Raw genomic sequence first — 27992 nt, forward strand, 5'->3', positions numbered from 1 at the left:
ATGAGTTTTGGTATATGGTATTAAATTTTAATTTCTTAAAATTGTGATAAAATGTGCAACAAAATTTGCTATTTGGGGCATTTTTCAGTGTACAGATCAGTGACATTAATTGCATTTACAATGCTGTACAACCCTCACCACTATAGATTTCCAAAATTCTAAAATTATCCCAAAGAGAATCTTCATACTCATTAAGCATTACCACCCTATTCTCCTCACTCCACAGCTCCTGGTAACCTCTAATCTACTTTCTGTCTCTATGAATTTGTCTAAACTATATATTTCATATAATTGGAATTATTCAATATTTGTCCTTTTGTTCCTGGGTTATTTTCCCTAACATTATGGTTTCAAGGCTCATTCATGGTTGTAGCATGTATCAAAATTTTATTCCTTTTTATGGCCAAATACTATTTCATTATTCATATATACCATATGTTGTTTATCCATTCATTTGTTGATAAACATTGAGTTGTACCCAACTGGCTATTGTGAATAATCCTGCTATGAACACTGGCATGCAAATAAGAACAATCCATTTTTATAGTCATTATTTGATTACTCTAAGTAAATCCATAGACTTAACAGTTTAAGAGTTATGTAACTCTTCCAAGGTCATGGAAGAAGTCATAGCCAGGAGAAGTTTCTAAAGACTGCATTTCTATAGCACTCTATTTTCTAAGATGGGTTGACCCCTGTAGAGTAAATATAAGATTAGAGTAATATATAATCTGGGTACCTTTGGAGCTAAAATGAGTTTGGAGTTCCACGTGCTACAGAGGTGTGACATAGAATGGAAGCTGCATAAATGTAATTGAATAGCTGCCATATAAGTGAGGAAAAAGCACTTCTAAATTAGTATGTATAATAGGCTGCTCTGAATGTTTTAACAATTTATGTAAAAATAGTGCACATTTGAAATCACTAGACGAAAACATCACCAACACTTCAAATACCTGCAATATTCAGATTTTATAACAAAAGTTGACTGCTTGATAACTTCTAGTCAGTTGTATACAGAGCCTAAAAAGCTATTAAGAGTATGAGAATTGTGGAAGCTACAACCAATTGTATGATACCTTTCTGAAAACTAATTTCAATAGAGAAGTCAATTCTGATTTATCTGCTTTTCTCACTGGCATAAGATGCAGAACATTGTGGCAAAAGTAAATAATAGGGGCCTGCTTTGGAAGAATAATTATCTTGGCATAGTTTTCAATTCTTAGAATCTAGCTGGAGTTCGTATACTGATAAGTAAACAAAAACAGAAGTTGGAATTCTAAAGAAATAGAAACAGAGAGAAGCTCAAGTTGAATGTAATGCAACATTAACATCAAGTTGATGGATTGACTAGGTAGATAAATAAGCTAAACTGCAATGAGATACCATCTCACACTGGTCAGAATGGCTAAAATTAAGTCAGGAAATGACAGATGTTGGTGAGGATGCGGAGAAAGGGGAACCCTCTTATACTGTTGGTGGGGATTTAAGCTGGTGCAGCCACTCTGGAAAACAGTATGGAGGTTTCTCAAAAAGTTGAAAATAGAGCTACCCTATGACCCACCAATTGCACTACTAGGTATTTACCCCAAGATACAAATGTAGTGATCCGAAGGGACGCTGGAGGGGAGGTGGGTGGGGAGATGGGGTAACTGGGTGATGGGCATTAAGGAGGGCATGTGAGGTAATAAGCACTGGGTATTTAAAAGACTGATGCATCACTGAACTCTACCTCTGAAACCAATAATACATTACATGTTACCGAATTGAATTTAAATAAAAAATTACAAAAAATAAGCTAACCTGGGGCGCCTGGGTGGCACAGCGGTTAAGCGTCTGCCTTCGGCTCAGGGCGTGATCCCGGCGTTATGGGATCGAGCCCCACATCAGGCTCCTCTGCTATGAGCCTGCTTCTTCCTCTCCCACTCCCCCTGCTTGTGTTCCCTCTCTCACTGCCTGTCTCTATCTCTATCAAATAAATAAATAAAATCTTAAAAAAAAAAAAAGCTAAACTTATATGGGGTTTGTGCAAGTTGTGCCATGATGCTACAAGTTTCAACATGTCCTGTCAGAGTCATTGGTACACACTTGTGAGTTCAAACCATCTATTTATAAAAATCTTGTTTCTTCCTTTCCTGTCAAGGAGTTAGGTTTAGGTTCATCTCAAAGTAGCAGATTGCTAGAAGATGGAAAATCAACTCACAGAAGTCATTGTCATGGTGGCTTGCTGCCTTTCAAACTTTTTTAAAATATAAATTCAAGTTAGTTAATATATAGTGTATTATTAGTTTCAAGAGTAGACTTTACTGATTCATCAGTTGCATATAACACCCAATGCTCATTACATTAAGTGCTCTCTTAGTGCCTATCACTCAATTACCCCAGCCCCCCAACCACAATACCTCCCCTTCAGCAACCCTCAGTTTGTTCCTTATGGTTAAGAAGAGTCTCTTATGGTTTGCCACTTTCTTTGTTTTTATCTTATTTTCCTTTCCCCTCCCCTACGTTCATCCTTTTTGTTTCTTAAATTCCACATACGAGTGAAATCATATGGTATTTGTCTTTCTCTGACTTATTTCACTTAGCATAATAAACTCTAGTTCAGACTTCTGAATAAGATTATAAGTTCAGAAAACTTTTCCTGGTGTAATCTGAGAAATAATAATAATAATAACTCAATAAAATAAATTTTTTTCTCTAAATGTACTAAAATGTCAGCTATCTGTCCCTGTGTTTATGTTTTGTGTGTTTTTGGTTGTGAGTTAGACTGCGTGGGTCACAACATATTTGACTGTTCTTTGCTAGCTCTATGACTGGATAAATTACCTCCAACCTTCAGGTTCCTTAGTAAAATGAGAAAAATCATAAAATCTACATCTTCAGTGGTGTGAGTGTTAAGCAAAATAATAAAACTCAACGTTTTATACATAGTAAGTAGTAAACCAGTGTTAGCTATTACATTTATTTTTTGATTATGATATTTAATATGTTTGAAAATAAAGATTAAATAAACGCATTTTAGATATTTTATTGGTTATTTTGAGACGCAGCTGCAAAAGTTGAACAGGACTTAGGGACACCTTTGAAAGAGGTGTGAAGTCATTGTGTATTTAAGGAGATCAGATGCCATCCAGGTCCCATGGAGAGAAATCCATTTCTACCCTTGGCATTCTATACTAGAATTATTTATAGACTGTGACAGGGTTTAGAGCCTCCATGAATTTTAAAATAAACAACGAACAAAAATTTAACACCAAACATTTTCATCTTAGCTTTTTCACCCCCACCAGGTTAACTATTCCTTTTTAAATTATGTTTTTACACCAGAGTGTCTGGATAAAAAACATGAACAAGCCCCATGCTGGCAAAGGGAAAGCCTATAGACTTAAGGTCAAGCCATGATTCTAAGACATTCAGTTTTGTTTTGTTTTGTTTTGTTTTGTTTTTTAATCTTGTGATCCTAATGCTTGAGAGTGAAGTGTTTTATTAAGAAAATCCCCATGGTTCTTTGTAGTTAAGCCTCTAAGTTTTAGCTAACTCTGGAAATATACTCTATGCTAGTCTTGTCAAGCATTCACAGATAGTTGAGTAAAAATCTGGAGAATAATAAAGATACCTCTGAACAAATGAGTAAAATCATTTATCTCCCGGAAATACCATAACTTATATTTAGCAAAATTTCCCTAAAAAGCTCCTTTAGAGGGGTTTGATTTAGCACTACATAGAAGATATTTTCTTCTCTTCCATTATTCTTCCTTGATTCAATAATTGCAGGAACTCAAAGAGAAAAGAGGGGATGGGAGTAAAGAACAAAGCAAAATGCTAGCTTCTGTTCTAGATGGTAACTGGAATTAGAAAAACTTCAAGAGGCTGCAATACCAAAATTTATGAGTATGGCCTCCAGAACCATCCCTACAAGGCATTTTACAGAATTTCAGAAGACATTTCAGAACATAAATTCACATAAATCTTAAACTGAACTGCTTTTAAAATTTGAGGTGAAATCAAGATATGTTCAAGTATTTGCTTTGGTCAAAATTAAAGGAAATAAAGTCAAGGAAAAATTGAATATTTCAACATCAAAAATGTTCCATAACTCTTACAAGCCAACATATGTTATGAAAATGACATAAACTAAATCTAGACAGGTGACTTAATCATAGTTCTCTTGAGCTGGATATTTCCTACAAAACTGGGAAATAGACAACTTTTATCTTCTCTGCCACATTTTTTCTCCATTCCATTTTAATCTCAGTGCCTTTTTTAATTCTCATGTAAGAATCTGGTATCTATCAGCGTAAATTTGCATTAATTCGGGAGTACTTGGAGGTTAAGCCTTGGAACTAAAAGTAGAGTCTATTACTTTAGAGATTTCATACACCCGCAGCCTAAGGCTGAGTTTGTGTGCCTCATGTGTAACTCTGCGCAGTGAAATGATAAGTGGAGGAAAGGCAGGGAAGCTGTCCCTGAAACCCACCAGGTACTCATTTATTTCACTTACGTGTGAAGCCATTGATTTATCAACAGATTAAAGCCCAAAATGAACCATGAGAGTTGTGTTTGATTAGATGAACAACTTTTGATGGGTATGCTATGGACAGCTCATGGGAGGAGAGTGAGAAGAATTAGCTCTCCAGATCCCCATTAATCAGAGTAAAACTACCCAAACAATAATTTCTGAATGTTTGACCCATGGTCTAATGTCCAAGCATCACCTGAATCAAGGTCCAAGATTTAGAAGCTCTAAAAACGTTACAACATTTGTTCTGTCACTGCTGTTTGTTTTCACAGTTTCGGCCTGTGCTTCTGATTTTGATCTTCAAATACAGACAGAGAAATCACGATGTGCAGCCAGTTGTAAGCAGAGACACCAGACCACATGTGTGTCGAGCATGTAACCACAAATCCCAGGCCCAGTGTGTTAGAACACTTAATATGTAAGCATCCAGTCAGATAATTTAATCAACTTATAAAGAAGACCACAGTGATTTACCACTTACATTCAGATACATCTGCCTTCTTTAAACCTCAAGGCCAGATTCAATTTTCTCTTTCTCAGCATCCACCAGAGCCAGTTTCAGAGGAGTGTGCAAAGTGCAGAAAAATTATTGAGCTGGTTTTAACCTAGCTGTTTTATTTTTTATTCTTCAGACTTGTCTAAGGTCCTCTGAGGTCCTTGCTTTCATTTTCTCAACCCCAGAAGGAGCAAATGGAAAAAGCTCAGAGCAGCATGGGAGTTGTTCCAAGAGCAGTGTTGTGAGCATACATTTGTCCTGCTCAGGAGTGAGGTTTCGCCTCCACCTACACTCTGAGGGGGCAGCTGTGATGTCTCGATGGGATGAGAGAAAAATCAATATGCATGACAATCTGGTTTTGTGCCCATGGGACCATGAGAGAAGACATGCTGTGTGCCATCAGTGTGTCACAAATGAGGGCTGCCACCAACAACCAAGCACCTCTGTGTTAAAACAATTACTGAGAGGAAGGAGTGACAGTTGTAAGAGCAGAAACAGGTTTTCCCACTTCTTTATGCCTCTTTTTTTTTTTTTTTTTTTTTTTACTTGCTTCAAAAATCCCTACTCACCGCTCTGCTCCTATGCCATCATCATTTCTATGATATATCTGGGTATTCGGCAAAGAAGTAGATTTTGGGGGTGCCTGGGTGGCTCAGCCGTTAAGCATCTGCCTTTGGCTTGGGTCATGATCGCAGGGTTCTGGGATCCAGCCCCACATCGGGCTCCCTGCTCAGCTGGGGGTCTGCTTCTCCCTTTCCCACTCTCCTGCTTGTGTTCCCTCTCTTGCTCTCTCTCTGTCAAATACAAAAATAAAATCATAAAATAAAAGTAGATTTTGGGGTGAGAAGCTCAGTAACTGAAATAGTAAAAGTGAGCCCCCCCCCCGCCCCCGGCTCAGATTTAGGTAGAGGCAGTTGGTGGCATTTGACCAGTGAACATGAAACGTCACAATGCTTTCATGTGTTGAACAACTCTTTACAAAGTGGAAACAACACAAATCACATCCTGTGGTGAGAGGGCAGGAGGCAGATGTTAGAGTCACGGAATGCCCAGGGGTGCGGAGGCAGAGGAAATAACTTCTCCTTTGTTAGAGGTGCTTGGGATTGCTTATTTTCTTAAATAACACAGTCTGCCAAGGAATGAGTATGGATGACATACCTAAAGGTCTATAGGACCAGCATTTTTCTTCAGGAAGACTTGCATAGAGGGTATCTACATGGGAGGCAGAGGAAGCAGAGGCCTCATTCTTCTCTCTTTCAAGCCCTGAATGCTCACTTCATAGACCAATGACCCTGTGTCCCTTTAGATAGTGACTGAGTGTAACAACTCTCTTCTCTGGCCTTGATATGGATGCTGATGAACACTGTGGGCTTCTCCTGTTCACATGGGCAGATAACCAACCAGGGAGCCAGTACCTGCTTCTCTTTTTCTAAAGGGATGGTCAGTTCAAAAGCTAGTGTTGATTTAGTGCTGAGAGTTCTTGGGAGATTTCTGAGATAGGATGTTTCCATTACTGGGAAAAAGTTATTCACACTGGTTAAAGAGGCTGCATCAACCACTCCTTGGAAATTAAGTGTTTGCCCCATACAAGGGAAATGAACTCTCTGAGACAGTCACATCAATTCTGTCCTTATTTTCCTTTCATTAGCTGTGGTGTCAGGATGCATTCCAATTGTCCCCTTTCTCCATAGGAACAAGTTGACTATCAAAAAAGTCTACATATTTGTAAAATTCAAAGTGGCCTATTCATATGGGATAGAAGGGACCTCAGAATTTATAATTCCTTACCTATAGAAGATACTCAACAAATACTTGCTAAATGAATGAAGACTGTGCCAAGATCTCTACCACTGAAACCAGGATGGTGAGGGTGCAAGGACAAGAGGCAGAGAATTTCTTGTGGAGTAAGGGTAGTACATGTTGCATTAGGATGGGAGGACCCATGTTGATTCCTTCAAGGCTATAGGGGTACTCTTCCACGCCAGTTAATCTAAAATAGGATGAAGCAGCAGATGATTATATTCTTCCAAAAGACTGGAACAGACAGGACATAAGGGACACTACAGGCATACCTTCTTTTATCATGCCTTGCTTTACTGCACTTCACAGGTAATGTGTTTTCTACAAATTAAAGATCTGTGGCAACCCTGTATCCAGCAAGGGTATTTGGGCCATTTTTCCAACAGCATTTGCTCAGTTAGTGTCTCTGTGTCACATTTTGGTAATTATAATATTTCAAACTTTTTCATAATTATTCTGTGTGAGATCAGTTATCTTTGATGTTATTATTGTAATTGTTTTGGGATGCCATGAAATGTGCCCAAATGATGGAAAACTTAATTGATAACTGTTGTGTGTGTTCTGACTGCTCCACAACTGGCCATTCCCCTATCTCTCCCTCTCCTTGGGCCTCCCTATTCCCTGAGTCACAACAATATTAAAGTTAGGCCAATTAATAACCCCATAATGAGCTCCAAGTGTTCAAGTGAACAGAAGAGTCCCATATCTCTCACTTTAAATCAAAAACTAGAAATGATTAAGCTTAGTGAGGAAGGCATGTCGAAAGCCAAGATAAGCTGAAAGCTAGACCTCTTGCACCAGTTAGCCAAGTTGTGAATGCAAAAGAAAAGTTTTTGAAAGAAATTAAAAGTGCTATTCCAGTGAACACATGAATGATAAGAAAGCAAAACAGCTTTATTGGTGATATGGAGACAGTGTGAATGATCTGGACAGATCAAACCAGACACAACACTCCCCTAAGCCGAGGCCTAATCCAGGAAAAGACCTTAACTCTCTTCAATTCTGTGAAGGCTGAGAGAGGTGAGGAAGCTACAGAAGAAAAGTCTGAAGCCAGCAGAGGTTGAGTCATGATGTTTAAGGAAAGTAGCCATCTCCAGAACATAAAAGTGCAAAGTAAAGCAGCAAGTGCTGATGCAGAAGCTGCAGCAAGTTACCCAGAAGACCTAACTAAATTAATTAATGAAGATGGCTACACAAACTAACAAATTTTCAGTGTAGACAAAATAGCCTTTTTTGCAAGAAGATACATCTAAGATTTTCAGAGCAAGAGAAGAGAAGTCAATGACTGGCTTCAAATCTTCAAATGACAAGCTGATTCTCTTGTTATGGACTAATGCATCTGGTGACTTTCAGTTGAGGCCAATATTCATTTACCATTTCAAAAATCCTAGGTCCCTTGAGAATTATGCTAAATCCTGCCTGTACTCTATAAATGTAACAACAAAGTCTAGATGATAGCACATCTGTTTACAAGATGGTTTTACTGAATATTTTAAGCCCTCTGTTGAGACCTACTGCTAAGAAAGAAAATTCTTTTCAAAATATTACTGCTCATTGACAATGCACCCGGTCACCCAAGAGCTCTGATAGAGATGGACAATGAGATTAATGCTGTTTTCATGCCTACTAATACAACATTCATTCTGCAGTCCATGTATTAAAGAGTAATTTCAACTTTCAAGTCTTGCTATTTAAGACATACATTTTGTAAGGTTATAACTGCCATAAATAGTGATTCCTCTGGTGGTAAAGTGGATTGAAAAATTTCTGAAAAAGACTCATCATTCTAGATGCCAGTTAAGAACATTCATGGGAAAAGATCAAAATATCAATATCAAATATCAATATTAACAGTAGTTTGGATGACTTTGAGGGGTTCAAGACTTCAGTGGAGAGAGTAACTGCAGATGCGGCAGAAATAACAAGAGAACTAAAATGAGAAGTGGAGCCTGAAGATGCAAGTAAATTGCTGAAATCTCATAATAAAACTTCGATGGATGAGGAATTGCTTCTTATGATGAGCAAAGAAAGTGGTTTGTTGAGATGGACGAAATGAAGACAAATAATTTAGAATATTACATAAATTTAGTTGACAAAGCAGTGGCAGGGCTTGAAAAGACTGACTCCAATTTTGAAAGTTCTGTGGGTAAAATATTACCAAATAACATTGCATGCTACAGAGAAATCATTTATGAAAGGAAAACACAATCCATATGGCAAACTTCACTGTTACCTTATTTTAAGAAATTGCCACAGTACCCTACCCTTCAGTAACCACAACCATGATCAGTTAGCCGTCATCAACATCAAGGCAAGACTTCAAGACCAGCAAAGAGATTATGACTTATTGAAAGCTCAGACGGTGGTTAGCAATTTTTTAAAGCAATATAGTATTTTAAAATTAATGTACACAATTTTTTTATACATAATGCTATGGCACACTTAATAGACTAAATTATAGTATAAACATGACTTTCATAGATTATAGGAAACCAAAAAATTCATTCAATTTGCTTTATTGTGATATTCACTTTATTGTGGTAGTCTGGAACCAAACCCACTATATCTCCAAGGTATCCCTGTATTCCAGTGTGGGAATCATAGCTTTTATATTCTGACATTTTACAATATGACTTGGAAAGCATTACGATAGAGTTACGAGCTCAGGGCCTATAATATAACAGTAGCACTATTGATTCTGCCTGGGGAAATGGACAATTTAGCACTATTTGGCTTCATCAGATTCAGTTGTGAATATTAAGGAAAATCAACAGTACTAATGAGCCCCATTAGGTCAACAAAAATGGGCCAGCAGATGGGGCTTATTTATTGTGCCACATTGCCATTAATGAATGGGCGGCAGAGTGGGAAAGATCAGAGACTGGAAAATACAGTTAATAAAAAGGAGTAATCCAGGAAAAATAAAATCCAATGAGCAAATCCACTCAAAACACAAAATCAAGTATAAATTAAGCATACACGCAGGAAGTTTTGGACTTTGTAGCAAAACAAAACTATGTAGAATATAACATAATTTTTCGACATTTGGTAACACTAGATGCCTCAGGGAACTCGAACAGTTCTCAATGATGTCTGAGCACTTCCAGAGGACGCCTAGCTGTTACTGCAGGTTAGTCGAAGAGTTCTGACCATTAGAAAAACCCAGAGGTCACGGAATTTGCTCTAATTTTATTTTTGCCACTTATTTGCTACCCAACGTAAGTTAGTTAAATCTCACTTTGTCTCAGTTTCTTGTCAGTAACCCAACAAGTACATGCTGAGAGAATCTACGTATGAAGGACACAAGGGCTACAAGTAAGAAGGAATCATAAACACTGCCCTCAAGAAGCTCACGTTCTAGAGAGTGTGAAGACCAGTAAACAAGAAATGTTCTACAGTGTGCTTAATGTAAAATGTATGTACAAGGTACAGAAGTATACTGAGAGCATATTTATTCTGGCTACAACATAATCTGATGGATGAAAAGTACCTACACTTTTACTCTAAAAAATCAACCTGCTGATGAAAAAAAAATTGTTTTTAATGCTAATACCCAGGTTTTAACTCAACTGGGCATATATTTTCTGAGAATTGAACAACATATCTGAACCTTGTTCTAGTCTCTACATAACTTTCTCCCCAAAACACTCTGTCCTCTAAACCATGACTCCAGGAGTCTTTGGGGGAGTGTCTGGGCCTGTTCTAGGAGAGAGTGGAGATCTTTTCTGCTATTCTTTTTGTGCCCATCTTGTCTCCTTACTTGCATATACATGGAGCCCGCAAGGCTCTACTTGGCCTGCCTCTGTAGTAGCATCCAAGATTCTGGGCTGGATCTACCTAGCACTGAATCTTCCTGTTGCTTCCACCATGGGTACGATAACTAGAATATAAATCCCATGAATACCCAGCCCAAGCACTTCTGACCACACTTCCCAACCTGTGACAATTCAATTACATTCCATGAGTTGCTCAGGCTGACAAATAAGAATTGTGCTCAATAATTAACTCTCAGGGAAATATTTGAGAGTTGATTGTCTTATTTCTTCAGATCCATATCCTTTGCTTTCCAAAGTTATGTTCTGGTATGTATGTGGGGCTCTCAAGGGGAAGCATTATTTGGTAAATAAGTAGCCATCAGTGCCATCAATTTTGTTCTAAAATCTTAAAATATTCACTGCTATTACATATGTTCTGAACTTTCTACACAACTAGGAATGTCTACCAAGGTCTGTTTTTACTTTCCTTATTCACTCTATACCACAAAAATAGTACTGCATTAGGGGCCAGAGAAGGGATGACCGTAGATTTGACATAAGACAAACAGGACTTGCTATTGAATCACTGGTAACATTAGGCAATTACTGGTGATTTTAGTCCTAATTTTTCAAAAATAAAATTTTTAAAAATCATGTTTCTTTCCCTATTATTGAAAGAAGTAAGTAAAATTATTCAGTAGAGTCTTCAATACAGTGTCTGGAACCTAGTAAATGCTTAATGTTAGCACTGTTGGTAAAAAATAAACATAAAATTACACTCCATTTGGAGGCTTGTGTCTTTATGGAAATAAAATTCAATGAGAATATTAGGGTCCAGAATTGTAATCCTTATCAAGGGCAGTATAGATAGTTTTAATTTTGAACATGAAGTGGTAGGAGTATTTAAAAGCTAGAAATCATAATTTGGGATACTAATTTATATAGGTAGGGCATGATTATTACCCACATCACCCACCTCTGCCCTCCTGATGTGAAGAGGCAGATTCACTATAAAACTAATGAATCTTCTACTTCAAGGCCTCTCATTTTCATTGGATCCTTTTCAAGACCCTAGAAGGAATCTTGAAGCTATATATTAAATTGCACAATTTTTGGGCCCCTAAATCCTAGGTATGCCTCTGTTCCTGTCCCCAGACACTTCCTCTTAGTTTTTGGCATGGTTATTTAAGGAACTTTATATCCTTTGGAGGCTAAGTGCACCACATCTTGGAAGAATCATGATTCAAGTTCTCACTGACAGCAAACCTTCTCTTTGGAGCGTATTCATTGAGTCCTACAGTGACTCTTGGAAGTGCCCTCATTGAGAAGGTCTTCAATCAACTATCTTATTAAACGTTTAAGAATATACTTCTATCTGGTAATTGTTGTACATTGATGTGCTGGTTGGAATAACACCCACCTGATGACTCATCATGGGAAAAATAGTATTTGCCATAAGAACATAGAACTCTATGTATTATTAAAATAAAGAAAGTAAAAAGAAAATTAGAAGTTTAATACAACATTTTTGGAATGAGAAGAAGAGATAAAATAACCCCAAATGGTAATTTTATGTATTTTCACTCATTTTAAATAACAGAAATGACAGATGGGAAAGGCAAAACAAGAAGACTGGCAGAAACAACTACTCATTCTAAATAGAGTTTAGCCAATGAACAAATGTAAGCTTGTTAAAAAGAGTATGTATATTATTGTGTGGTCCTGAGGCTGGCTAAAGAAACACATTCCAAATTTGGAATACATGGCTCAGGCTGTTTTCTGATTCCAGGCAAGCAGACCATCTGACAAAATGACGTCAATTTTATTCCGCACTGTTGAACTTATGTCCTGGTTTAATCAGCTTGACATGAGTTTTGCAAGAAATAAAAGCAGTGTATTAATGAGCTTGAGATGAGAGTGCTAGAGTCAAAGCACAAGCCATTTTATAGTTAACGATACTGGTGAAAATTTAAAGAGCAGCAGAGTACAGTTAATGCTGTCATTTTCAAAATAATCATCTGTTGTATCTCATTCTTGAGTATTATGTCTGAAATAATGCATTTTGCATGGAATTTAGACGATAAAAGGAGCTGCTGACCTTTTTTTGGTATAAAAATGGCACTCAGATATCAATCACATTTTTGCATAATCTTGCCTTTTCGTCAAGTGATGAAGATTCTAATTCTCCAATGAAGAATGTGGACTGGGGCAATAATCTAATTTAAATCTAACACACACACACACACACACACACACACACACACACACACACAGTTGGCCCTTGAACAACATGGAAGGTGGGGGCGCCAACCCCTGCATAGTTGAAAATCTGAGTATAACATTTGATTCCCAAAAAGTTTAACTGCTAATAGTAGCTTAACAGCTACTTTTGATCCAAAGCCTTCCTGATAACATAAACAGTTGATTAACCTATATTTTGTATGTGTACCATATACTGTATTCTTATAATAAAGTAAGCTAGAGAAAAGAAAATGTCATTAACAAAATTTTAAGGAAAAGAAATACATTTATAGTACTGGGCTGTATTTATATTAAAAAATCTACATGTAATTGGACCCATGCAGTTCAAAACTGTGATGTTCAAGGGCCAACTGAATATACATATACACTTTATCCCATTTCTGCAGCATCCCTCTTGCACAAAATCATTATATTGATAAAGTAAGGTTAGACTCAATGCTTTCAATGTAGTCTATTATTTCATTATGGAAAAAACTTTGATTGATTTTCAAACAGGAAGGAAAGACTTTATTCAAAACTTTTGCAGTGAGGGGACAGAGTAAATGTAACTCCATTGAAACAAAAGATGGGAAAGTTTTTAAGTCAATGGGTGAGTTAGTAGAAAGTACTAGTGAATCTTTTTGGTGAGACTGCTCAATGTGATCATGCCACCTGTGTTTGCTGATTAGCACTTAAGAAAGTTAGGCTCTTACCCAACCATAGAGACTGGGAGAAAGAGCCCTCATCTTTCCTAATTATTACATTTCAAATGAATGGCTTCCAGTCCTTGAGAAAGACAATCTTGGGGAGACAGATTTAGGTCACATCTTCAACAAAAAGCCATTTGTGTAGAATCTATTACCTGCTGCTTTACATATATGCTTTACTTTAATTGCCCCCCACCCCAAAAAACTCTAAAAGACACTTGATGTTAACGCAGTATACAAATGAGGAAATTCAATCTTCGAGAGATTAGGTAAATTGTCAATGCTCACAGATTTATGAAGCCTGGCTCTAAGTCCCAATTTCTTCATTTGTAAACTGGATAACACGACATATTTCACAGAGCTGTGGGAAGAATTAAAAGCTCGTGTTTTTTATACAGTGCTGGCTCCATGTGGACTGAAAACTTCCTCCATATGGGCTTAGGCATGTGGACTCTGAAGCCTGAGCACCTTGGTCTGAATTTCTAGTTTTACTACTTGTTAGCTATGTAAACTTGAAGTTATTTAGCTCTTTTATATCTGTTTTCTCATTGATTAAAATATGGGTAAAAACAGTACTCACGGCGTATGATTGTTATGATTAATTGAGTCAATACGTGTTTCTTAGAACTTCAGTATCTTAGAACAGTACCTTAATACAGTACCTTAGAACTTCATTCCATAAAGATTAGCTATAATTAATATGTTCTCTTTTGACTACTGAATCCTTAATTAATGGATTATATATTCCTCAACCTTGATTTTTAAAAAAATTTTACAATTAAGATAATATATTGCAGAATCTACTTTGTCTGTGGGACTACAGCAGATTAACTGGACAGTATAATCTTATTCCAAGGCTTCTACCATTTATGTAGAGGGAGAAACATAACACATCCAATTATAAATGTGTACTTCAAAACTGCTATATATTTTTAAAAATGGTTTGTTATATTAAGATGGAATCTGTTCTGCTTTAGTTTTTAAACTGTTCAAACTTTAGCTTAATCCAGAAACTACTTTAAATCTTTTTGGAAATAGGTAGTATGATCAATTTATATAATCAATGATATAATTAGGAAAATACATATATAATGGTTAATAATTATAGACTGAAATATATTTTTGAAATATTCTTATTATCATTTTTATTCTATTCAAATTTGAGTGGAACTAAACTGCTTTTTTCTCTTTTGCACAAAAGAATATATCCGCTGTGCTCTGAAGTCAGGTGATTCAAAAGCCTTAAAGAATACTGCACTGGCTTTCAAAAGCTCATATAGAGGGATAATCATCAGTAGAGGTACTACACTCCTTACTGCAGAGACATTTGGTTTTCACACAACTTCCCATCAGGCTGGTAGTGAAGCAGGCATTAAAGACACAAGGACCCACTGTCTCTTTTTAAGAACCTCTCTCAAGCATATATCTTATCCTGATTCTGGTGTGGTAATGCTTGAGACTTAAAAAAAAAAAAATCCAAGGACAACAACAAAAAGAGAATGTGAATTATAGCTTGGTAATAGTTTGGTTTCATTGGATGACTAATTTAGATGCTTAAAGGTCTTTAAATGACTTATATGTTACAATTTGTGATTTTTTGGTTTGTGAATCATCTATGTGATGGAGATTTTCTTGCATCATTTGTTTGGATTTCTATTTAAATTACTGGAGCTCAGTTTTGTTATCAATTGGATAGTTTAACTCTTTGGTCACTTGCATTTTTAGATTTATTCATGTCGTTGACCCTTTCTTTTTCCTTCATGGAAATATTCAAATATATAAGACCCTAAAACTAAGCCTCCCACTCCCCAGTGATCTGGCTCTTTCCTAATAATTTTTTTTTCCTGTCGTGGTCAATCTTCTTAAAAGAGTAGACTAAATTAGTTTCCTTCAAAATATTCTTCCACTTCCACTACCTTACTGAAAACATTTTTATCTAAGGATATTAATAATTTGTTAATTATTAAATCTGCTGACGTTTTCTTAGTCTCATCCTGCTCAGCGTCCATTTACGCATTTCACAAATATAGGCAAACTCTTTACCATGAGCCATGCATTTCACTCATCACGGACAGTGGTGGAAATTGGTAAATAAGGAAGGAGTGAGTCCCTACATTTGTGGAGGTAATGGGGTATTTCAGGGGAGAAATAAAGGTGGAAGATGTATTTTAGACAAGATGGTCATTTCTGAGGGGGTGACATTGAAGCTGAAAACGGACAGATGAAAACCACCACATGATTTGGGGGAAAGACTATCCCAGAAAAGAGACAGCAAAAGAGGCCCTGAGATACCAAAGAGCTAGGCATTTTAGAGGAATTGCAAGAAGAAAACTCTTTGGGGACATTTGCCTTCCTTATCCTTGTTACATCTTAACATGGATTTAGCAATACAGCTTTCGGCAGGTTATCTGACTCTCTGACCATCCCTTTTTATTCTCCAACTTGTCTTCTATGGGGGCATTTTCTTTCCAGGTGAGGGAACAAACATAAAGTGGATCATAAATACTTTACTGGGAGTGTAATGCTTCAAAAAGACAAAATTTTAAGAATTTTGTTCTTAAAAATCTGAAAATTCAAGCAGTAAGTTGGACAATGCCAGGCCAAAGAAAAATGTCACATATCAGTTAGACCTGAGTTCCGCACTTGGAGAGCTAAGTCAGGCATCTGTCACGGTCATTGGCACAGACTGAATTTTCTGTGCTTATTGTCCAGTGTAGTGGTTTAGAACCATAGTGCCTTAGTATTTACACTCAAGGTGTACTCCCTGGAATCTCAGTCCCCACCTTTGGCATGTAACGCTACTGAATCAAAATACACATTTTTCACAAGATCCCAAGGTGATTCAAATGCACAAAAACCAAACTCATAGAAAGAGAAAACAGATTGGTGGTTTCTCAAAGGTGAAGGTGGTGGTGGGTGAGGGAAACAGGTGAAGGTGGTCAAAAGGTAGAAAGTTCTAGTTATAAAATAAATAAGTACTGGGAATGTACGGTATGGTGACTATAATTAACAATACTGCATTGTGCAGTTGAAAGTTGCTCAGAGAGTTGATCTTAAAAAGTTTTCATCACAAGAAAAGAAATGGTTAACTATGTGAGGTGATGAGTGTTAACTAAAGTAATTATGGTAATCATTTCACAATATATACATGTATCAAATCATTATGTTGGATACCTTAAATGAATATAATGTTATATGTCAATTATATCTCAATAAAACTGCAGGAAAAAGTAAAGTTTGAGAACCAAGGGTTTGGGAGTCAGACTAGCTGGAGTTTAAATCCTGGTCCTACTCCTTATTACCTATGTGGCCTTGCCCAGCTTAACGTTTCAAAATTTTAGTTCTGTATCCTTTCTTTTTTGTTCTCAAAATAATATATTCACTCTGCTTTGAAGTCAAGGGATTTAGAAGTCTTTAAAAATGGTTGTGATGGCTTTCAAAAGTACATATGAGACATACATGCAGGTGTTGACAATGATCAGGTTTGTTGGAAAGATTAAGAAAAGATGTATACAGCTATTAGCACATACTGGATGTTGGTTTGCAGTATGTACACACAATAGGATAGTTAAACTTCTCTTGTTTGCCAAATCAATTAAAAATGATCCATCAGTTTAACTAATTTAAATAGAGCTGAATGGGTTAGCAGAGAATGGGTGGCCTGTACTTATGACCTCAGCTATTGAGCAAGCTGACAGAAGATGTACCATAGGATACATACCATTATTTTCTTAACTATATTTTCCCAGTGATGACTCCAGCTGCCTTTTCAGAGAAATCTTGTCAGGTATATTTACACTATTCACTGAACCTAGTAAAGGTAGAAGATCAAGGGAATCAGATCAAATAGGAAATCAAAGTTGCTTCTAATTGAATTGTTTGGTCTGGCTTTATCCTGCTAAGGAGGGAGAGCAAACCAAGGTGGTCTGAAGTGCTTTTTCCAATTTTCCAATGCAGTTGATTTGGATCACAAATGCCAGCATAGCTGCTTCTTACCAAAGATGAACCACTGGACCCCTGTGAAGGCTTAATAAGGATGCATCTGTATTTGCATTTTAGTGTGTTGTACATTTATTGTGAAGCCTGGAAGCTTACTGCATTAAAAAAAAAGTTACAGTCTGATTCAATTCAAAAATTATGTACTGAGTATCTACAGTCCCAGGAACTCTACTAGGTCACAGGGAAAGAAAGATGAACAAGACCAGGTATTCTACCTTTAGGAACTCATAACTAGTGTAGTGCAGAGGCAGACTCTTGTGAGTATGAAGATAAAAATACCTAGCTCCTTGTTCCCTCCAAAATTAAGACTAGAATTACCATATAATCCAGTAATTCCACTACTATTTACCCAAAGAAAATAAAAACATGAATTCAAAAAGATGTATGTACCCCTATGTTTATCGCAGTATTACTTACAATAGCTAGGATATAGAAGCAACCCAAATATCTATTGATAGATGAATGGATAAAGTTGAATGGATATATACAATGGAATATTACTCAAACATAAAAAAGAATGAAATCTTGCCATTTGCAACAACATGGATGGACCTAGAGGATATAATGTTAAATGATATAAGTCAGTCAAAGACAAATATCATATGATTTCACTAACGTGTGGAAATTAAGAAATAAAACAAATGAACAAACAGATAAAAAAGAGACCAAAAAAAGAACAAGGAACAAACTCGTGGTTGCTAGAGGGGAGCGGATGGGTGGAATGGGTGAAATAAATAAAGTGGATTAAGGATACACTTATCTTCATGAGCACTGAGAAACAGAAGTATTGAATCATTATATTTTACACTTGAAACTAATATAACAGTGTATGTTAATTATACCTGAGTAAAAAAATAAAACAAACAAACAAAATACCAAGCTCCTTTTAGAAATGTAAGCTGGCTACTAAAAATCCCACACAGCCTTACTTTTCTTATATTCCATCCTCCATGTTGCTCCTTGTTAAAAAATAATTCTCAAACAGTCATTAGCCTATTTTCTGAATGTGGGTTTGCTCATCACTACTATAATGCTCTGCATAAGGACTCCACTTATCCTTGCATGCTTGACTCCTACACTTAACCACACACTGTGTCCTCCATCCACTCCAAGACTTTCCAAGTATTTCCACTGCCGTTATAGCTGTTTCCTTCTCCTGACCTCTTCTCTTTTTGGTAGTCTTTTTAGCATCCCTCACAACTGAGTTCAATTATCACCTTCTTCAAAAATCTTTGCTCTTTTCATTTTCCTTGGAAGACTCAGGCTTTTGTTCCTTTGTGATCCTATTCCATTTTGTACATTTTCACTCAGGATACTTTGTACGTTGCACAACAGTTATTCCTTTCCCAGATTCTCTCTCTCTCTGTAAAATATACGTACCACTCAACTTTGTATCTCCAGCAACTGGAGCATAGTTAGAACACAGCTGGTGCTCCATAAAAGTTTGTTGAGTGGATAACAAGAGATTAACTACATAGGGTATTTGCCTGATGTAGACTGACATTTATTGTAACCCCCCCAAGCCCAAAACAGGTTGAATTTATATAAGCAAGGAAGTTACATCCAACTTCAGCACAAGAAGTTTGAATATTTTATTTGGGTACTATCAGTGATCTTCAAACGTGTTAATTGATGAGATGTTATTATTTAATGAAGTATACATTAGCTTGATAGTATGCTTCTTTTATACCTTTTCAAGATTCTTTTGGGCCAGTCTACAATGACATACAATGTCATAAAGGAGGGAACAAAGGGAATGCTTTTTTGATTTTCCTTCTAAAGCATATTGGATTTCTGACAAACCAGTGAACTCCAAGAGTAACAATATTTTTTTGATATATAAGAAATTTCAGAGAGGACTATTGATTGCAGTTGAACAAGCACAGCATCATTTAACTTGGCACCCAAAATATAATTTTCCCTTTTAAAGGTCAATTAGATTTGGGGTGAAAAATCAACCAGAAACACATCTGGTAAATAAAATGGGTTAGCCATCTAAAAAGATACCATCTTGCACTTTAAAATTCTAAATTAACTATAGAATAATGACATTAATCTCATTGAGTGGTTTGTGAAATAATTCTGAACTTTGAAGACAAATAAATGTCAGTTTTTTCTTTGTTGGTTTTTTTTTTTTTAAGATTTTATTTATTTATTTGACAGAGAGAGAGACAGTGAGAGAGGGAACACAAGCAGGGGGAGTGGGAGAAGGAGAAGCAGTTTTCCTGCTGAAGCAGGGAGCCTGATGCAGGGCTCGATCCCAGGACCCTGGGATCATGGCCCAAGCCAAAGGCAGACACTTGACTGAGCCACCCAGGTGCCCCTATTTGTTTGTTTTTAATGGCTAATTTGACTCGGAAGACACTCATTTAGATTTGTATGTTGGGTCATATTTATTCATTAAGTTCTTTATCTAGTTCATGCTTTTATCCAGCAAATACTACATGAGTGCCTACTATGTGCCAAGGATTACAGCAGTAAATAAAACAAGGTTTGTGTACTCAGGGAACTGATAATCTGGTGTTTGGAGATAGGAATCAAATTACAAAGAAGTACATAATTTGAAAAATAGTTATAATTGCTAAGACAAAAAACAAATCAAGGCAAAAGGAGATAGAGTGATAGAAGACCTCTGTGATCAGATGGCATTGTGGGATCTGGGTGAAGGAGCCGGCTTTGTGGACTTCTGGAGGGGCAAACTTCTAGGTAGAGGGAATATAAGGACAAGGGCCACAGGCAGAAGTCACCTTGGCGTAGATGAGCAAGAAGGCCTTTGTGACCAGAGTAAAGTGATTTGGAGGGATAAGGTAGGAAATAGGTGCAAGAGGTACCCTGGGGTCAGATTATGTGGTGTCTCAGTTTGGATTCTTTTCTGAGTGAGGTGAGAAGTCTTTAGAAGGTTTTTAGTAGAGAAGTGACCTGATTTGACTTCTGTTTTAAGCATCACCGTGGCTGCAATGCATCTAATAGACTTGGAAGAGAGGCTAAAAACTTAAAGAAAGAATCTCAACTAGTGAAAGTCCATGGACTTTCATGCTAAATTATGCACATGTCTGTATGTGTGAATATGCATGAATGTTTATTTTCATGGTGGGCGAAGTTCATTTCTTATACCAAAGAAATATTTGTGATCCCAAAGAACTGCAGCTGTAAAGGAAGGAGGGTAAGCACATTTAGGTAGGAAGTGATGGTGGTCCCAACTAGAGAGGGAGGAACAATCTTGGAGATGAAATGTAGCTGGATTCAGGATTTATTCGGGATATAATTCATTTATAGTCACACTTGATGTATACATGCAGTGGGTCCTACGAAAAGACACACTTATTTCCCAATGTGTATTTAGCTTAATTTCTTAATAATTTTGTGGCTTGAAGTGAAAGTTGGGCTTGGGTTCCAAGTTTTGTCCCTAGCAAGCTGCGTGACCTTAATGTCTCTTGACACAAACTTGCTTATCTACAAAGTAGATTATTATGAGGATCATATGTACCTTGTAGCTAAGCATGCTTTATAGATTAGAGAAGTTGTCTAGTACAGAAGCTAAATGCAATGCTAAGAGCACTGGAATCAGAGATCCAACTTCTTTATAATAGTGCTTCCAAAATTTATTACATGTACAACCTTTTGAAAGTTATTTAACTACCTTTGGGCCTTTATTTCTTCTTTTAAAATAAGGATATTGGAGTACCTGGGTGGCTCAGTCAGTTAAGTGTCAGACTCTTGATTTCGGCCCAGGTCGTGATCTCAAGGTTGTGAGATCGATCCCTGTGTTGGGCTCTGCACTGGGCATGGAGCCTAAGAGTCTCTCTCTCCTTCTCCCTCTGCCCCTCCTCCCCTTTCTCTCTCTAAAACACAATACAATACAATATAATACAATGCAATAAAATAAGAATATTAGTTTACTTAAGAGGGATTTTGTGAGATTGCAGTAAAATAATCCATGCAAACTGTTTTTCATAGTGCCTGGCATATAGCGAGCACTCCATAAAGTTTAACATTTTATTCAATTGTTAGCTACCACGACTTCACAGTTTGGATAAAGTATCTCTAAAAGCTAACCAAAAATAAAGCCAAAATGGTCTCTCAAATAAGGGAAACTACTATAAATAATATGATGGAATTAAACTGTCCTGTTTAGTTGAAGGTATTACTGCTTCGTAGGATTTTTAACTTATTTTTCATGAGAGATAATTTCTGAGTTCCACGATTATTGTCTTTGCATAACTACCAATTTGGGATAGGTGGAGTCCCTTAAAGATTCAGAAAAGTAAATTGGTTAGAAGTATGTGTAATTTCATGAGACCTCCAAAATGCACGGACTGTATTCACCACAGTCTCTTGTTACTAGACACTAGGTTCCTAAATTGTTAGGCATTTGTCCCCAAAAGTTTTCAGACAAGTTTCCTGCATGAAGTGTTGTTTACAACTGCTTTTCTAACTTCAGCCAAATTAAAAATTACAAACAGGGACCTTTTTGTGATTTGGGGTCCATGTTCTGATGCTTAGTATGTGTACCGGTGTGCTTAGCACAGTTACTGACTTTCTAGTGGACAACTGAAAGATCATTTAAACACAGTGATTATAAGATAGAGCTCGGGACTGACTCCCCAGGTTTGCTTTCGTGATATTTGTTTTGAAACACTCTTCCCACAAATTCGTTCCCTGGCTTTGTAAAACTGAAGGCATATTCAGGAGATGTTGATCAAAAATCCTATTGTTAGAATAGAATTTAATGTTTTTAAGACATTTTGAGGGATGTGTTCAGTGTCAGAGCAATATTATGGATTCATGCACTATTTGAAAAGACTATTTGATTAAGTGCTTTGGGGACTTTTGGGAAAAAGCTATATATAGGCCAGTCATGACCAGCTTTGAACATTGCTTGATGTTTTCACTTGGCTAAGTAGAGCACGGCCACGCATGGCACTCCTCCATGAGACATCTGAACAGGAGGAGAGCAACAATCTGTTGCTGTTAGCTTCAAGGGATTTTGCCCCAGCACGTGGAGTTGAGATCTGCAGGCTAATTTTTGATCCCCGTTTTCATTGCAAGGGATCAGTAACTACCATTTATTGAACTCTTACTATTTGCCAGATGCTTTACATACAGTGATACATATTGTGAAAATCTTATGAGTTGATGTTGTTGGCATCTTCAGATGAGGAAGTGTTGGGAGACTGAATATTCCAAAGTTTCACAGGTAACAGAAAGGACTAGAACTTGAAAACAGTTTTGTATGATTCCATCACTCTACCTAATAATACTGAACACTATCTTTTACAACAAGGAGAGTGAGCAGTGGATGGTTCCATATATCTTCTGTCAGGAAGTTTTAATGTTGACCTTTAGATTTGAGGCTGAAATTTAATTCATTTTTTCATATGACTGATTTCATGTAAGCTATGACCTTTTACTCCATGGTGGGGAGGTGGTACAAACAATTCCCCAAAAGATGTAGTCTTAGTTTCCTCTAAGAACTGACTATGGAGGAAGGAAGGAAATAGAAGGAAGAAAGATTATCTTTTTCTGGAAGAAATGGATGAACTCTGCAGTGACCCAATGGCCTGTGAATAATCTCGTGAGAAAATGTGTCCAGTGGAAAAATTGAAGGGTTTTGTTAACTTTTATGTTCTAAAGACTGGTCATTTTTATAAAAGCACAGAAATAAGCATTGAGAAAATGACTCTTTGGCAAAAGAAAATGAAAAGCATATTGCAAGCATAAGCTGAACATTCTTTGAGATACTATGGAAATAAATTAAGTTAAAAATAAATTTAATGCCTATTTTAGAGAAGGAAAAACAGGTATGTTAGGCCTGCTGCCCTGTAACCCAAACCATGGCTCAGGAAGAAATAACAAGTGAAACACATAACCATAGCAATGTAATCATTTTGCGGTAAGAAGGTGAATCTCTAACTCCTGACCTATTCTCTAACTACTCTGCCTAAGATATGTAATACTCCAAAATCCTGCATGTCTGGGATTCTCTGATCTCTGATTCCCTCCTGTAGTGACGACCATCAAGGCCACCAAACCTTAGGAGATGTATCATTGTGAAAAATGAGGGATGCACCTGGGAGCCATGGTCACTTATGCCATCTTGTTTTCTTTAAGGTTTGCTGATTAAGGAGCCAACCAAGGCAAATTAACCTCACCTGAGTACAGTTTAACATTTTTACCTGGACCTTGACCTTCGATTGGTTTCTGTAGTGTGATCTAGCTCATGGGAATACAACCAAAATTGTTAAAAGAAAATAATTAAATTGGGGAAAGGATTGAGGAGAGCAGGGCTTGACACTGCTTTAGTGTAGTGCTAAAAGCTGCTCTCCCACTGCTGTGCATGTTACAGTGAAGTAAGGGTCACTTTTTGGGAGAAATCCAATCATTTCCCTATCCATCCAGCCACTCATTCATCTACCTAGTCACTCACTCATTCAAAAACAATATTACATGTTTGCATTATCCCAATTTTTAAGGAGATAGACAAATGTATAAAATAGAGTTTTTACCCTTAACAATCTGATAATCTGATCCGAGATACAATACATAACTCACAAGACAGATGAAAGGTCATTGAGTGTGGTAGTTATAAAATGACTAATGACTGAGGGGATAGCTATTTTGGTAACATGGTGGGGTTATACAGAGAATGGATTGTAAAGAGTGGTTTTCTCCAATGTTGTCCTGGTATCCACAAATGGAAACAATTATTAGAGTAACCAGGAGTGGCCACAAGCCACAAGATTGGAAGGTTTTAAAGTGTGGTGCAGAACCACATTATACTATATAATGTAGCCATTATAGTAGCCAACCATGGCATCCTGACAGAACAAGAGTCAAATATGGGTGAATTGGGAAGAACTGGAGTAACTTTAAGGGCAGAACCTTTGGTGGAGGATGAGATGAAGCGATTAAGGTAAAAAAGCATAGAGATCAAGTGCAGACAGTCTGGCTTGCTTTCTTTTCTTTTTTTTTTTTTTTGATAAGAATGAAGCTGGAGGTCAATCAACTGAGAAGCGAAGTGGTCCACAGTATTATCTATTTGGATAGAGAATGCATTGGATTGGAGATGGAATAGGATGAAAAACAAAAACAAAACTGAGTTATGTGAGCTGTATAAGAAAGTAGCTATAAACTCATAGGAATGCAAAACAGCATAATTGGGGGTTGAAAGAGGGGGTTATAGACAGATACAGAAAGAGGGGAGTGTCTTAATTGTTTGGAAGCAGCAACGGGGAAAAAGGAAGGTATCTGTAAGGCACTTCATTCCCAAGGTTTGGTAGAATGAGGAAAGGTGGGATTTCCATGGAAGAAATGAGTGAATAGGTCATGCTTTTAGAGGAGTAGCAGATCACAGATTCAGACAACAGAGAGAAAGGTGCTGGTTATCTTGCATTATTCATGTAATTACCAAATATGAATCAAGAATGGAGAACTGAGCTTAAAAAGAAGTGTGGTAAATCAATTATATACAATGAGGCAGAAGAGCTGATAGTATGCCACTTTTATCTGTTGGTACCATTCTCTTTAATATTAGCAGTTTTCTCACCACCTCAGATACACTCCTGAAATGCTTGAGGATCAAAGAGACGTCATAAAAGCTTATGATTAACATTAATTCACCCCTTTAATACCAACACCATGTGTTTGGTACCTTAAATGAACCACTCCACTGAACTACAATCACAGATGTAACCTGAGTTTGATGAATAAGCTAATACATCTACTAGCAACAGCAGGGTTGGTCCACATGAGAGGAAAATCAATACACAGGAGGCCCCTAATTTTCAAAGCAAAAGGAAGTGCCTGAATAAATGAATAAATAAATAATAGGTATAAGAGTATCTTCAGACATGGCAAAGAATCTGAGATTCTTTGGAATTTATATATCTGGACTGCTTTTTGGGTTGAGGTTTAATTTCTAAGCAGTATGTAAAAATCTCTGACCTGTAATCCTAGAGTCTGCACTGCTACTGTACTAGCAAGGAAGTCCTTTCATAAACATAAAATTACATATTATTTTATAAAATTAAAGCTACATATTTATTTTGCTTTAATCATCATTATTTAATAACCCCTTTTAAATCTGGTCAAGAAATGTGAATGAAAAGAAACAACTTAAATTTTTGTGTCAACTTTTGTATTATGTACAGAGTACAACACTTAAAGTTAAACAAGGATCAGAGAATTATAACAAAATCCCACATTACACTTAGTAGCTATACCATGAAATAAGATTTTATCTTCTATGTCAAATAATATTCCCCATGCACATAAGAAGCAAAATGTCTTCTTTTCTAAATATCAACGGAACTCTATAACATGGTTATTATCAGTTGGTAAGCATGAGATTCTACAGGATATTTGGTTATCAATTAAAAACGTTAGAAAATGTTTGATTCTTTATGTGAAAAATCTGAATATCATGCTTTATTTTCTATAGGTGAAACCATGACTCTCTACTTATGTTTTCCTGCATCATACCACCCCGGAGTTTAAAAAGTATTGCATTAATAGGAATCAGTAGCATACCTGATTAGGATTCCCCCTCCAAAAAGGAAAAAAAAAAGAAGAAAAACAGTAAATGAACAAAAAATGTATTCCAGAAATTTCCCTCGCAATTTTCTGTGATATCCTAGAAATTTCTCACATGTTCCCATGTCAACACTTTTTAGCCACTAACATAAGATCATGCACTTTTGGGGGCAAAGTTATCAGTGCCTCTAGTCATAGGGTCTGAGCAAGTATGGGGGCTCAAACTACTACTGAGAAAGAAGCTGGGACACTGGCCATGCTATCAGAGTCTGAGCCCTGAAGTAAGCAGTCCAAAGCAACATATGGGTATGGTCACTTTCCTCTATAAGTTTGGGGCTGAAGCTTTCAGAAGCCAGACTTACTGTGAGGTCATTAAAACACAGGATGCTTGCAGGAGTAATCTCCCTGGAAGATGAGATAATCAGCAAAATTTACCCAATATACAAAGAAGATAAATACTCTGAAATCTTACACTTGGGCAAATAGTAATTATAATCATAATAATAACAACCATAATAGCAGCTATTCATGAACACTAATTAGGTATCAAGCATTGTACTAAATGCTTTACATATATATCTCGTTATTGTTCTAAAAACCCTGTGAGATAGATACTGTTATTTTCCCCCTCTTATGGCTGAGGAAACTGCAAGACAGGGATAGCAAGTAACTACTCAAGAACAGGAAGGTAGGAAGTTATGGAGCCAGGATTGAAACTTAGGCATCCAAGTCCAGTGTTCATATTCTTAGCCACTATGTTCTACTGCAGTGTGAAAGAATTTCAGTTTACATATAATTACTATCCCTAAGAGATAACAGGGTAAAACACATATGTAAAATAATAAAATTATTTATGTTTTGTTAAAAAAATCCATTAGAATAAACATGGAAATTAAAAATATGCTTATTGAAATTAAAGTCCCAAATGATTCCTTGGCTGTGCAGAAGCTTTTTATCTTCATGAAGTCCCACAAGTTCATTTTTTCTTTTGTTTCTCTTGCCTTTGAAGATGTGTCATGAAAAAGGTTGCTGTGGCCTATGTCGTAGAGGTTGCTGCCTATGCTCTCCTCTATGATTTTGATGGATTCCTGTCTCACATTGAGGTCTTTCATCCATTTGGGGTTTATCTTTGTGTATGGTGTGAGAGAGTGGTCAAGGAAACAGTCAAAAAAACTAAGAGGCAGCCCATGGAATGGGAGAAGATATTTGCAAATGACACCACAGATAAAAGATTAGTATCCAAGATCTACAAAGAACTTCTCAAACTCAATACACGGGAAACAAATAATCAAATCAAAAACTGGGCAAAAGCGATGAACAGACACTTTCCAATGAAGACATACAAATGGCTAACACACATGAAAAAATGTTCAAAATCATTAACCATCAGGGAAATTCAAATCAAAACCACATTGAGATACCACCTTACACCAGTTAAAATGGCAAAAATTGACTCGGCAGGAAACATCAAATGTTGGAGAGGATGTGGAGAAATGGGATCCTTCTTACATTGTTGGTGGGAATGCAAGTTGGTATAGCCACTGCAGAAAACAGTGTGGAGTTCCCTTAAAAAGTTAAAAATTGAGCTACCCTACAATCCAGCAATTGCACTGCTGGGTATTTACCCCAAAGATACAGACATAGTGAAGAGAAGGGCCACATGCACCCCAATGTTCATAGCAGCATTGTCCACAATAGCTAAATCGTGGAAGGAGCCGAGATGCCCTTCAACAGATGACTGGATTAAGAAGATGTGGTCCATATATACAATGGAATATTACTCAGCCATCAAAAAGAACAATTTCACAACATTTGCAGCAACATGGGTGGCACTGGAGGAGATAATGCTAAGTGAAATAAGTCAAGCAGAGAAAGAATTATCATATGGTTTCACTCATTTATGGAACATAAGAAGTAGGAAGATAGGTAGGAGAAGAAAGGGA

At 36.8% G+C, this 27992-nt stretch overlaps 1 long non-coding RNA gene across 33 annotated transcripts in view; it reads left to right on the plus strand.

Moving 5' to 3' along the window:
* The window catches only part of LOC123804027 (uncharacterized), a 146427-nt gene that overhangs the window by 93531 nt on the left and 24904 nt on the right, over nt 1-27992 (plus strand). For 22 of the 33 annotated variants that reach the window (XR_015725477.1, XR_015725497.1, XR_015725485.1 and 19 more), the window contains one exon: nt 1-5554. This exon is cut by the window's left edge. The exons of 4 other annotated variants lie outside the window; for them this stretch is intronic. This is a non-coding gene — a long non-coding RNA (uncharacterized LOC123804027). Of the gene's footprint in view, nt 27987-27992 lie in introns of those variants that run through there. 7 more of the 33 variants (XR_015725478.1, XR_015725484.1, XR_015725486.1 and 4 more) reach the window with 7 other exon arrangements.

Source organism: Ursus americanus, chromosome 8 (genome assembly GCF_024610735.1).
Source record: "Ursus americanus isolate L20-20 chromosome 8, mUrsAme1.1.p, whole genome shotgun sequence".
Lineage (NCBI taxonomy): Eukaryota > Metazoa > Chordata > Mammalia > Carnivora > Ursidae > Ursus > Ursus americanus.